At 42.0% G+C, this 11,656-nt stretch overlaps 1 non-coding gene across 1 annotated transcript; it reads right to left on the bottom strand.

Annotated features, from left to right (window-relative positions):
• Positions 1 to 1,235: 1,235 nt before the first annotated feature.
• Positions 1,236 to 1,398, bottom strand: LOC135030903 (U1 spliceosomal RNA). The gene has a single exon (XR_010226831.1). It is a non-coding gene; the product is annotated as a U1 spliceosomal RNA (small nuclear RNA).
• Between the last annotated feature and the right edge of the window lie 10,258 nt (positions 1,399 to 11,656).

Here is an 11,656-nt window from a genome sequence, read left to right on the forward strand (position 1 = left end):
CTTCCCTCATGTGCTTACTCTTTTCTTACTTTAATAATCTTCAGCTGCACCAAATCCAGCAGTCTTCTGCCACCTGATACTTATTCCAGTGTCATCTGCTGATGTAGCTATGTTTATTTACCCTGTACTTGTCCTATATTGTCGTCAACTGTAAGTTGCTGTTTTCCTGTTTGATTATTTGTTTATGTACTCTGTAATTGGACACTGCGGAACCCTTGTGGCGCCATATAAATAAAGGATAATAATAATAATAAATAATATAATATATAGCAGTATGGTACAGTAGGCCACTGCTCTACCTACCTCTGTGTCGTCAAGTATACTATCCATCCATACCTGTGGTGCATTTTAGAAAAAAACATGTCTCGGCAGAGCAATCTATAAATCCATAATTTTTCAGACAGCAACAGTGGGTATTGTAATAGTCACCCAATCCATCACTTTTATAGGGTTACATGCACCCACATGCTACAGCCTGTCTCAATAATTTTACTGTCACGCTGTGTGTGTTTGTGTTTTTATTTGGGTATTTTTTGTAGTTGTAGAACTACAGGTACCAGCAAGCCCGTTATTTCCCTGCCTGCTGGTACTTGAGGTTCTCCAAGTACCAGCAAGCGGGGGAGGCTTGCTGGGCCTTGTAGTTCTACAAAAAAAAATATATTCTTTTTTTACACACATGGCTATCAGCCCGGCACCCACCACCCAGGGGTGCTGGGGACAGCCTCGGGCTTCACCTCTGGCCCTTGGGTGCCTCGAGGGGAGGAACCTCTTGATTTAAGGGGTCCCCACTCCTCCAGGGAACCCCGGCCAGGGGTGACTAGTTGGAGCGGTAATGCCAGGGCCGCAGGGACCTACATCTGCATATGAAAAGAGAAAAGGGGCGTGCAGGGCATGGCAGCCTTTTGCGGCGCTTGGATGACCCCTAGTTCGCATTAAACACCTCCACCCTCCTTCGGTGTGGGGCTCATGTTGGCTATGCCCCAGCCCCTGAAGCATTCAAGCTGATTTCTTGCAGCAGCTGGGCACTGTAACAGCTCCAGAGCTGATCTGTAAGGCAAGTAAAAGGGTGTGGGCCCTGCAGCACTACCTGTAGTTCGCATTGTGCGTTGGAAGGCACAAATTAAGCAGACGGGAGAAGTCAGGATAGTGCGCAAGGGCATAGAAGGGAGCGGCTCAAGAAAAGAGAAGTGGAAACAGACAGCAAACTAGGCTGGAGAGAGACCTGAGACAAAGAGATCTGAATTATACGAGAGCCGACCAGGGGAAACACAAATTATGCAGTCAAGTTTCCCACATTTGGGGAAATCGCAGGAGCAGCACACCCAGAGTGCAATGGGTGAGCCTTGCCCTGGGAGAAGCACCTTCATGATCATAGTATCTCACCTGGCAGGTAAGTAGGAGTTGGGCTAGAGCTGGGGAGGGTCGCTGCTCGGGCACCCCCCTGTCAAGTGAAGGAGATCCAACTGAGGCAGCACAAGGAAACTCTCGAAACGAAGAACACTAGAATGAAAATTTTAAAGCCTCCTGTTAGTGCTTCATCTACACGGTATAGCCCTGAATATTTCAATGCGCAGCTCTTTGCAAAAGAGAGATATTGGCAAGGAAAAGCTGTCTTGTACCTTTGCATTTTTCTCCCAAACGAAGGACACTAGAAAGAAAATTTTAAAGCCTCCTGTTAGGCCATCATCTACACGACATAGCCCTGAATTTTCCAATGCGTAGCTCTTTGCAAAAGAGAGATATTGGCAAGGAAAAGCTGTCTTGTACCTTTGCATTTTTCTCCCAAACGAAGGACACTAGAAAGAAAATTTTAAAGCCTCCTGTTAGGCCATCATCTACACGGCATAGCCCTGAATTTTCCAATGCACAGCTCTCTGCAAAAGAGAGATATTGGCAAGGAAAAGCTGTCTTGTACCATTGGATTTTTCTCCCAAACGAAGGACACTAGAATGAAAATTTTAAAGCCTCCTGTTAGTGCTTCATCTACACGGTATTGCCCTGAATTTTCCAATGCGTAGCTCTTTGCAAAAGAGAGATATTGGCAAGGAAAAGCTGTCTTGTACCTTTGCATTTTTCTCACAAACGAAGGACACTAGAAAGAAAATTTTAAAGCCTCCTGTTAGGCCATCATCTACACGGCATAGCCCTGAATTTTCCAATGCGCAGCTCTTTGCAAAAGAGAGATATTGGCAAGGAAAAGCTGTCTTGTACCTTTGCATTTTTCTCCCAAACGAAGGACACTAGAAAGAAAATTTTAAAGCCTCCTGTTAGGCCATCATCTACACGGCATAGCCCTGAATTTTCCAATGCGCAGCTCTTTGCAAAAGAGAGATATTGGCAAGGAAAAGCTGTCTTGTACCATTGGATTTTTCTCCCAAACGAAGGACACTAGAATGAAAATTTTAAAGCCTCCTGTTAGTGCTTCATCTACACGGTATAGCCCTGAATTTTCCAATGCGCAGCTCTTTGCAAAAGAGAGATATTGGCAAGGAAAAGCTGTCTTGTACCTTTGCATTTTTCTCCCAAACGAAGGACACTAGAAAGAAAATTTTAAAGCCTCCTGTTAGGCCATCATCTACACGGCATAGCCCTGAATTTTCCAATGCGCAGCTCTTTGCAAAAGAGAGATATTGGCAAGGAAAAGCTGTCTTGTACCTTTGCATTTTTCTCCCAAACGAAGGACACTAGAATGAAAATTTTAAAGCCTCCTGTTAGTGCTTCATCTACACGGTATAGCCCTGAATTTTCCAATGCGCAGCTCTTTGCAAAAGAGAGATATTGGCAAGGAAAAGCTGTCTTGTACCTTTGCATTTTTCTCCCAAACGAAGGACACTAGAAAGAAAATTTTAAAGCCTCCTGTTAGGCCATCATCTACACGGCATAGCCCTGAATTTTCCAATACGCAGCTCTTTGCAAAAGAGAGATATTGGCAAGGAAAAGCTGTCTTGTACCTTTGCATTTTTCTCCCAAACGAAGGACACTAGAATGAAAATTTTAAAGCCTCCTGTTAGTGCTTCATCTACACGGTATAGCCCTGAATTTTCCAATGCGCAGCTCTTTGCAAAAGAGAGATATTGGCAAGGAAAAGCTGTCTTGTACCATTGGATTTTTCTCCCAAACGAAGGACACTAGAATGAAAATTTTAAAGCCTCCTGTTAGTGCTTCATCTACACGGTATAGCCCTGAATTTTCCAATGCGCAGCTCTTTGCAAAAGAGAGATATTGGCAAGGAAAAGCTGTCTTGTACCTTTGCATTTTTCTCCCAAACGAAGGACACTAGAAAGAAAATTTTAAAGCCTCCTGTTAGGCCATCATCTACACGGCATAGCCCTGAATTTTCCAATGCGCAGCTCTTTGCAAAAGAGAGATATTGGCAAGGAAAAGCTGTCTTGTACCTTTGCATTTTTCTCCCAAACGAAGGACACTAGAAAGAAAATTTTAAAGCCTCCTGTTAGGGCTTCATCTACACGGTATAGCCCTGAATTTTCCAATGCGCAGCTCTTTGCAAAAGAGAGATATTGGCAAGGAAAAGCTGTCTTGCACCTTTGCATTTTTCTCCCAAACGAAGGACACTAGAAAGAAAAATTTAAAGCCTCCTGTTAGGCCATCATCTACCCGGCATAGCCCTGAATTTTCCAATACGCAGCTCTTTGCAAAAGAGAGATATTGGCAAGGAAAAGCTGTCTTGTACCTTTGCATTTTTCTCCCAAACGAAGGACACTAGAAAGAAAATTTTAAAGCCTCCTGTTAGGCCATCATCTACATGGCATAGCCCTGAATTTTCCAATGCGCAGCTCTTTGCAAAAGAGAGATATTGGCAAGGAAAAGCTGTCTTGTACCTTTGCATTTTTCTCCCAAACGAAGGACACTAGAAAGAAAATTTTAAAGCCTCCTGTTAGGCCATCATCTACACGGCATAGCCCTGAATTTTCCAATGCGCAGCTCTTTGCAAAAGAGAGATATTGGCAAGGAAAAGCTGTCTTGTACCATTGGATTTTTCTCCCAAACGAAGGACACTAGAATGAAAATTTTAAAGCCTCCTGTTAGTGCTTCATCTACACGGTATAGCCCTGAATTTTCCAATGCGTAGCTCTTTGCAAAAGAGAGATATTGGCAAGGAAAAGCTGTCTTGTACCTTTGCATTTTTCTCACAAACGAAGGACACTAGAAATAAAATTTTAAAGCCTCCTGTTAGGCCATCATCTACACGGCATAGCCCTGAATTTTCCAATGCGCAGCTCTTTGCAAAAGAGAGATATTGGCAAGGAAAAGCTGTCTTGTACCTTTGCATTTTTCTCCCAAACGAAGGACACTAGAAAGAAAATTTTAAAGCCTCCTGTTAGGCCATCATCTACACGGCATAGCCCTGAATTTTCCAATGCGCAGCTCTTTGCAAAAGAGAGATATTGGCAAGGAAAAGCTGTCTTGTACCATTGGATTTTTCTCCCAAACGAAGGACACTAGAATGAAAATTTTAAAGCCTCCTGTTAGTGCTTCATCTACACGGTATAGCCCTGAATTTTCCAATGCGTAGCTCTTTGCAAAAGAGAGATATTGGCAAGGAAAAGCTGTCTTGTACCTTTGCATTTTTCTCCCAAACGAAGGACACTAGAAATAAAATTTTAAAGCCTCCTGTTAGGCCATCATCTACACGGCATAGCCCTGAATTTTCCAATGCGCAGCTCTTTGCAAAAGAGAGATATTGGCAAGGAAAAGCTGTCTTGTACCTTTGCATTTTTCTCCCAAACGAAGGACACTAGAAAGAAAATTTTAAAGCCTCCTGTTAGGCCATCATCTACACGGCATAGCCCTGAATTTTCCAATGCGCAGCTCTTTGCAAAAGAGAGATATTGGCAAGGAAAAGCTGTCTTGTACCTTTGCATTTTTCTCCCAAACGAAGGACACTAGAAAGAAAATTTTAAAGCCTCCTGTTAGGCCATCATCTACACGGCATAGCCCTGAATTTTCCAATGCGCAGCTCTTTGCAAAAGAGAGATATTGGCAAGGAAAAGCTGTCTTGTACCATTGGATTTTTCTCCCAAACGAAGGACACTAGAATGAAAATTTTAAAGCCTCCTGTTAGTGCTTTATCTACACGGTATAGCCCTGAATTTTCCAATGCGTAGCTCTTTGCAAAATAGAGATATTGGCAAGGAAAAGCTGTCTTGTACCTTTGCATTTTTCTCCCAAACAAAGGACACTAGAATGAAAATTTTAAAGCCTCCTGTTAGTGCTTCATCTACACGGTATAGCCCTGAATTTTCCAATGCGTAGCTCTTTGCAAAAGAGAGATATTGGCAAGGGAAAGCTGTCTTGTACCTTTGCATTTTTCTCCCAAACGAAGGACACTAGAATGAAAATTTTAAAGCCTCCTGTTAGGGCTTCATCTACATGGCATAGCCCTGAATTTTCCAATGCGCAGCTCTTTGCAAAAGAGAGATATTGGCAAGGAAAAGCTGTCTTGTACCTTTGCATTTTTCTCCCAAACGAAGGACACTAGAAAGAAAATTTTAAAGCCTCCTGTTAGGCCATCATCTACACGGCATAGCCCTGAATTTTCCAATGCGCAGCTCTTTGCAAAAGAGAGATATTGGCAAGGAAAAGCTGTCTTGTACCATTGGATTTTTCTCCCAAATGAAGGACACTAGAATGAAAATTTTAAAGCCTCCTGTTAGTGCTTCATCTACACGGTATAGCCCTGAATTTTCCAATGCGTAGCTCTTTGCAAAAGAGAGATATTGGCAAGGAAAAGCTGTCTTGTACCTTTGCATTTTTCTCCCAAACGAAGGACACAAGAAATAAAATTTTAAAGCCTCCTGTTAGGCCATCATCTACACGGCATAGCCCTGAATTTTCCAATGCGCAGCTCTTTGCAAAAGAGAGATATTGGCAAGGAAAAGCTGTCTTGTACCTTTGCATTTTTCTCCCAAACGAAGGACACTAGAAAGAAAATTTTAAAGCCTCCTGTTAGGCCATCATCTACACGGCATAGCCCTGAATTTTCCAATGCGCAGCTCTTTGCAAAAGAGAGATATTGGCAAGGAAAAGCTGTCTTGTACTTTTGCATTTTTCTCCCAAACGAAGGACACTAGAAAGAAAATTTCAAAGCCTCCTGTTAGGCCATCATCTACACGGCATAGCCCTGAATTTTCCAATGCGCAGCTCTTTGCAAAAGAGAGATATTGGCAAGGAAAAGCTGTCTTGTACCATTGGATTTTTCTCCCAAACGAAGGACACTAGAATTAAAATGTTAAAGCCTCCTGTTAGTGCTTCATCTACACGGTATAGCCCTGAATTTTCCAATGCGTAGCTCTTTGCAAAAGAGAGATATTGGCAAGGAAAAGCTGTCTTGTACCTTTGCATTTTTCTCCCAAACGAAGGACACTAGAAAGAAAATTTTAAAGCCTCCTGTTAGGCCATCATCTACACGGCATAGCCCTGAATTTTCCAATGCGCAGCTCTTTGCAAAAGAGAGATATTGGCAAGGAAAAGCTGTCTTGTACCTTTGCATTTTTCTCCCAAACGAAGGACACTAGAAAGAAAATTTTAAAGCCTCCTGTTAGGCCATCATCTACACGGCATAGCCCTGAATTTTCCAATGCGCAGCTCTTTGCAAAAGAGAGATATTGGCAAGGAAAAGCTGTCTTGTACCTTTGCATTTTTCTCCCAAACGAAGGACACTAGAAAGAAAATTTTAAAGCCTCCTGTTAGGGCTTCATCTACACGGTATAGCCCTGAATTTTCCAATGCGCAGCTCTTTGCAAAAGAGAGATATTGGCAAGGAAAAGCTGTCTTGTACTTTTGCATTTTTCTCCCAAACGAAGGACACTAGAAAGAAAATTTTAAAGCCTCCTGTTAGGCCATCATCTACACGACATAGCCCTGAATATGGAAAATTCAGGGCTATGCCGTGTAGATGATGGCCTAACAGGAGGCTTTAAAATTTTCTTTCTAGTGTCCTTCGTTTGGGAGAAAAATGCAAAGGTGCAAGACAGCTTTTCCTTGCCAATATCTCTCTTTTGCAAAGAGCTGCGCATTGGAAAATTCAGGGCTATACCGTGTAGATGATGGCCTAACAGGAGGCTTTAAAATTTTCTTTCTAGTGTCCTTCGTTTGGGAGAAAAATGAAAAAGTACAAGACAGATTTTCCTTGCCAATATCTCTCTTTTGCAAAGAGCTGCGCATTGGAAAATTCAGGGCTATACCGTGTAGATGAAGCCCTAACAGGAGGCTTTAAAATTTTCTTTCTAGTGTCCTTCGTTTGGGAGAAAAATGCAAAGGTACAAGACAGCTTTTCCTTGCCAATATCTCTCTTTTGCAAAGAGCTGCGCATTGGAAAATTCAGGGCTATGCCGTGTAGATGATGGCCTAACAGGAGGCTTTAAAATTTTCTTTCTAGTGTCCTTCGTTTGGGAGAAAAATGCAAAGGTACAAGACAGCTTTTCCTTGCCAATATCTCTCTTTTGCAAAGAGCTACGCATTGGAAAATTCAGGGCTATACCGTGTAGATGAAGCACTAACAGGAGGCTTTAAAATTTTCATTCTAGTGTCCTTCGTTTGGGAGAAAAATCCAATGGTACAAGACAGCTTTTCCTTGCCAATATCTCTCTTTTGCAAAGAGCTGCGCATTGGAAAATTCAGGGCTATGCCGTGTAGATGATGGCCTAACAGGAGGCTTTAAAATTTTCTTTCTAGTGTCCTTCGTTTGGGAGAAAAATGCAAAGGTACAAGACAGCTTTTCCTTGCCAATATCTCTCTTTTGCAAAGAGCTGCGCATTGGAAAATTCAGGGCAATGCCGTGTAGATGATGGCCTAACAGGAGGCTTTAAAAATTTCTTTCTAGTGTCCTTCGTTTGGGAGAAAAATGCAAAGGTACAAGACAGCTTTTCCTTGCCAATATCTCTCTTTTGCAAAGAGCTGCGCATTGGAAAATTCAGGGCTATGCCGTGTAGATGATGGCCTAACAGGAGGCTTTAAAATTTTATTTCTAGTGTCCTTCGTTTGTGAGAAAAATGCAAAGGTACAAGACAGCTTTTCCTTGCCAATATCTCTCTTTTGCAAAGAGCTACGCATTGGAAAATTCAGGGCTATACCGTGTAGATGAAGCACTAACAGGAGGCTTTAAAATTTTCATTCTAGTGTCCTTCGTTTGGGAGAAAAATCCAATGGAACAAGACAGCTTTTCCTTGCCAATATCTCTCTTTTGCAAAGAGCTGCGCATTGGAAAATTCAGGGCTATGCCGTGTAGATGATGGCCTAACAGGAGGCTTTAAAATTTTCTTTCTAGTGTCCTTCGTTTGGGAGAAAAATGCAAAGGTACAAGACAGCTTTTCCTTGCCAATATCTCTCTTTTGCAAAGAGCTGCGCATTGGAAAATTCAGGGCTATGCCATGTAGATGATGGCCTAACAGGAGGCTTTAAAATTTTCTTTCTAGTGTCCTTCGTTTGGGAGAAAAATGCAAAGGTACAAGACAGCTTTTCCTTGCCAATATCTCTCTTTTGCAAAGAGCTGCGTATTGGAAAATTCAGGGCTATGCCGGGTAGATGATGGCCTAACAGGAGGCTTTAAAATTTTCTTTCTAGTGTCCTTCGTTTGGGAGAAAAATGCAAAGGTACAAGACAGCTTTTCCTTGCCAATATCTCTCTTTTGCAAAGAGCTGCGCATTGGAAAATTCAGGGCTATGCCATGTAGATGAAGCCCTAACAGGAGGCTTTAAAATTTTCATTCTAGTGTCCTTCGTTTGGGAGAAAAATGCAAAGGTACAAGACAGCTTTCCCTTGCCAATATCTCTCTTTTGCAAAGAGCTGCGCATTGGAAAATTCAGGGCTATGCCGTGTAGATGATGGCCTAACAGGAGGCTTTAAAATTTTCTTTCTAGTGTCCTTCGTTTGGGAGAAAAATGCAAAGGTACAAGACAGCTTTTCCTTGCCAATATCTCTCTTTTGCAAAGAGCTGCGCATTGGAAAATTCAGGGCTATACCGTGTAGATGAAGCACTAACAGGAGGCTTTAAAATTTTCATTCTAGTGTCCTTCGTTTGGGAGAAAAATCCAATGGTATAAGACAGCTTTTCCTTGCCAATATCTCTCTTTTGCAAAGAGCTGCGCATTGGAAAATTCAGGGCTATACCGTGTAGATGAAGCACTAACAGGAGGCTTTAAAATTTTCATTCTAGTGTCCTTCGTTTGGGAGAAAAATGCAAAGGTACAAGACAGCTTTTCCTTGCCAATATCTCTCTTTTGCAAAGAGCTGCGTATTGGAAAATTCAGGGCTATGCCGTGTAGATGATGGCCTAACAGGAGGCTTTAAAATTTTCTTTCTAGTGTCCTTCGTTTGGGAGAAAAATGCAAAGGTACAAGACAGCTTTTCCTTGCCAATATCTCTCTTTTGCAAAGAGCTGCGCATTGGAAAATTCAGGGCTATGCCGTGTAGATGATGGCCTAACAGGAGGCTTTAAAATTTTATTTCTAGTGTCCTTCGTTTGTGAGAAAAATGCAAAGGTACAAGACAGCTTTTCCTTGCCAATATCTCTCTTTTGCAAAGAGCTACGCATTGGAAAATTCAGGGCTATACCGTGTAGATGAAGCACTAACAGGAGGCTTTAAAATTTTCATTCTAGTGTCCTTCGTTTGGGAGAAAAATCCAATGGTACAAGACAGCTTTTCCTTGCCAATATCTCTCTTTTGCAAAGAGCTGCGCATTGGAAAATTCAGGGCTATGCCGTGTAGATGATGGCCTAACAGGAGGCTTTAAAATTTTCTTTCTAGTGTCCTTCGTTTGGGAGAAAAATGCAAAGGTACAAGACAGCTTTTCCTTGCCAATATGTCTCTTTTGCAAAGAGCTGCGCATTGGAAAATTCAGGGCTATGCCATGTAGATGATGGCCTAACAGGAGGCTTTAAAATTTTCTTTCTAGTGTCCTACGTTTGGGAGAAAAATGCAAAGGTACAAGACAGCTTTTCCTTGCCAATATCTCTCTTTTGCAAAGAGCTGCGTATTGGAAAATTCAGGGCTATGCCGGGTAGATGATGGCCTAACAGGAGGCTTTAAAATTTTCTTTCTAGTGTCCTTCGTTTGGGATAAAAATGCAAAGGTGCAAGACAGCTTTTCCTTGCCAATATCTCTCTTTTGCAAAGAGCTGCGCATTGGAAAATTCAGGGCTATACCGTGTAGATGAAGCCCTAACAGGAGGCTTTAAAATTTTCTTTCTAGTGTCCTTCGTTTGGGAGAAAAATGCAAAGGTACAAGACAGCTTTTCCTTGCCAATATCTCTCTTTTGCAAAGAGCTGCGCATTGGAAAATTCAGGGCTATGCCATGTAGATGAAGCCCTAACAGGAGGCTTTAAAATTTTCATTCTAGTGTCCTTCGTTTGGGAGAAAAATGCAAAGGTACAAGACAGCTTTCCCTTGCCAATATCTCTCTTTTGCAAAGAGCTGCGCATTGGAAAATTCAGGGCTATGCCGTGTAGATGATGGCCTAACAGGAGGCTTTAAAATTTTCTTTCTAGTGTCCTTCGTTTGGGAGAAAAATGCAAAGGTACAAGACAGCTTTTCCTTGCCAATATCTCTCTTTTGCAAAGAGCTGCGCATTGGAAAATTCAGGGCTATACCGTGTAGATGAAGCACTAACAGGAGGCTTTAAAATTTTCATTCTAGTGTCCTTCGTTTGGGAGAAAAATCCAATGGTATAAGACAGCTTTTCCTTGCCAATATCTCTCTTTTGCAAAGAGCTGCGCATTGGAAAATTCAGGGCTATACCGTGTAGATGAAGCACTAACAGGAGGCTTTAAAATTTTCATTCTAGTGTCCTTCGTTTGGGAGAAAAATGCAAAGGTACAAGACAGCTTTTCCTTGCCAATATCTCTCTTTTGCAAAGAGCTGCGTATTGGAAAATTCAGGGCTATGCCGTGTAGATGATGGCCTAACAGGAGGCTTTAAAATTTTCTTTCTAGTGTCCTTCGTTTGGGAGAAAAATGCAAAGGTACAAGACAGCTTTTCCTTGCCAATATCTCTCTTTTGCAAAGAGCTGCGCATTGGAAAATTCAGGGCTATACCGTGTAGATGAAGCACTAACAGGAGGCTTTAAAATTTTCATTCTAGTGTCCTTCGTTTGGGAGAAAAATGCAAAGGTACAAGACAGCTTTTCCTTGCCAATATCTCTCTTTTGCAAAGAGCTGCGCATTGGAAAATTCAGGGCTATGTCGTGTAGATGATGGCCTAACAGGAGGCTTTAAAATTTTCTTTCTAGTGTCCTTCGTTTGGGAGAAAAATGCAAAAGTACAAGACAGCTTTTCCTTGCCAATATCTCTCTTTTGCAAAGAGCTGCGCATTGGAAAATTCAGGGCTATACCGTGTAGATGAAGCCCTAACAGGAGGCTTTAAAATTTTCTTTCTAGTGTCCTTCGTTTGGGAGAAAAATGCAAAGGTACAAGACAGCTTTTCCTTGCCAATATCTCTCTTTTGCAAAGAGCTGCGCATTGGAAAATTCAGGGCTATGCCGTGTAGATGATGGCCTAACAGGAGGCTTTAAAATTTTCTTTCTAGTGTCCTTCGTTTGGGAGAAAAATGCAAAGGTACAAGACAGCTTTTCCTTGCCAATATCTCTCTTTTGCAAAGAGCTGCGCATTGGAAAATTCAGGGCTATGCCGTGTAGATGA

This window comes from Pseudophryne corroboree, unplaced genomic scaffold (assembly GCF_028390025.1).
Source record: "Pseudophryne corroboree isolate aPseCor3 unplaced genomic scaffold, aPseCor3.hap2 scaffold_507, whole genome shotgun sequence".
NCBI lineage: Eukaryota > Metazoa > Chordata > Amphibia > Anura > Myobatrachidae > Pseudophryne > Pseudophryne corroboree.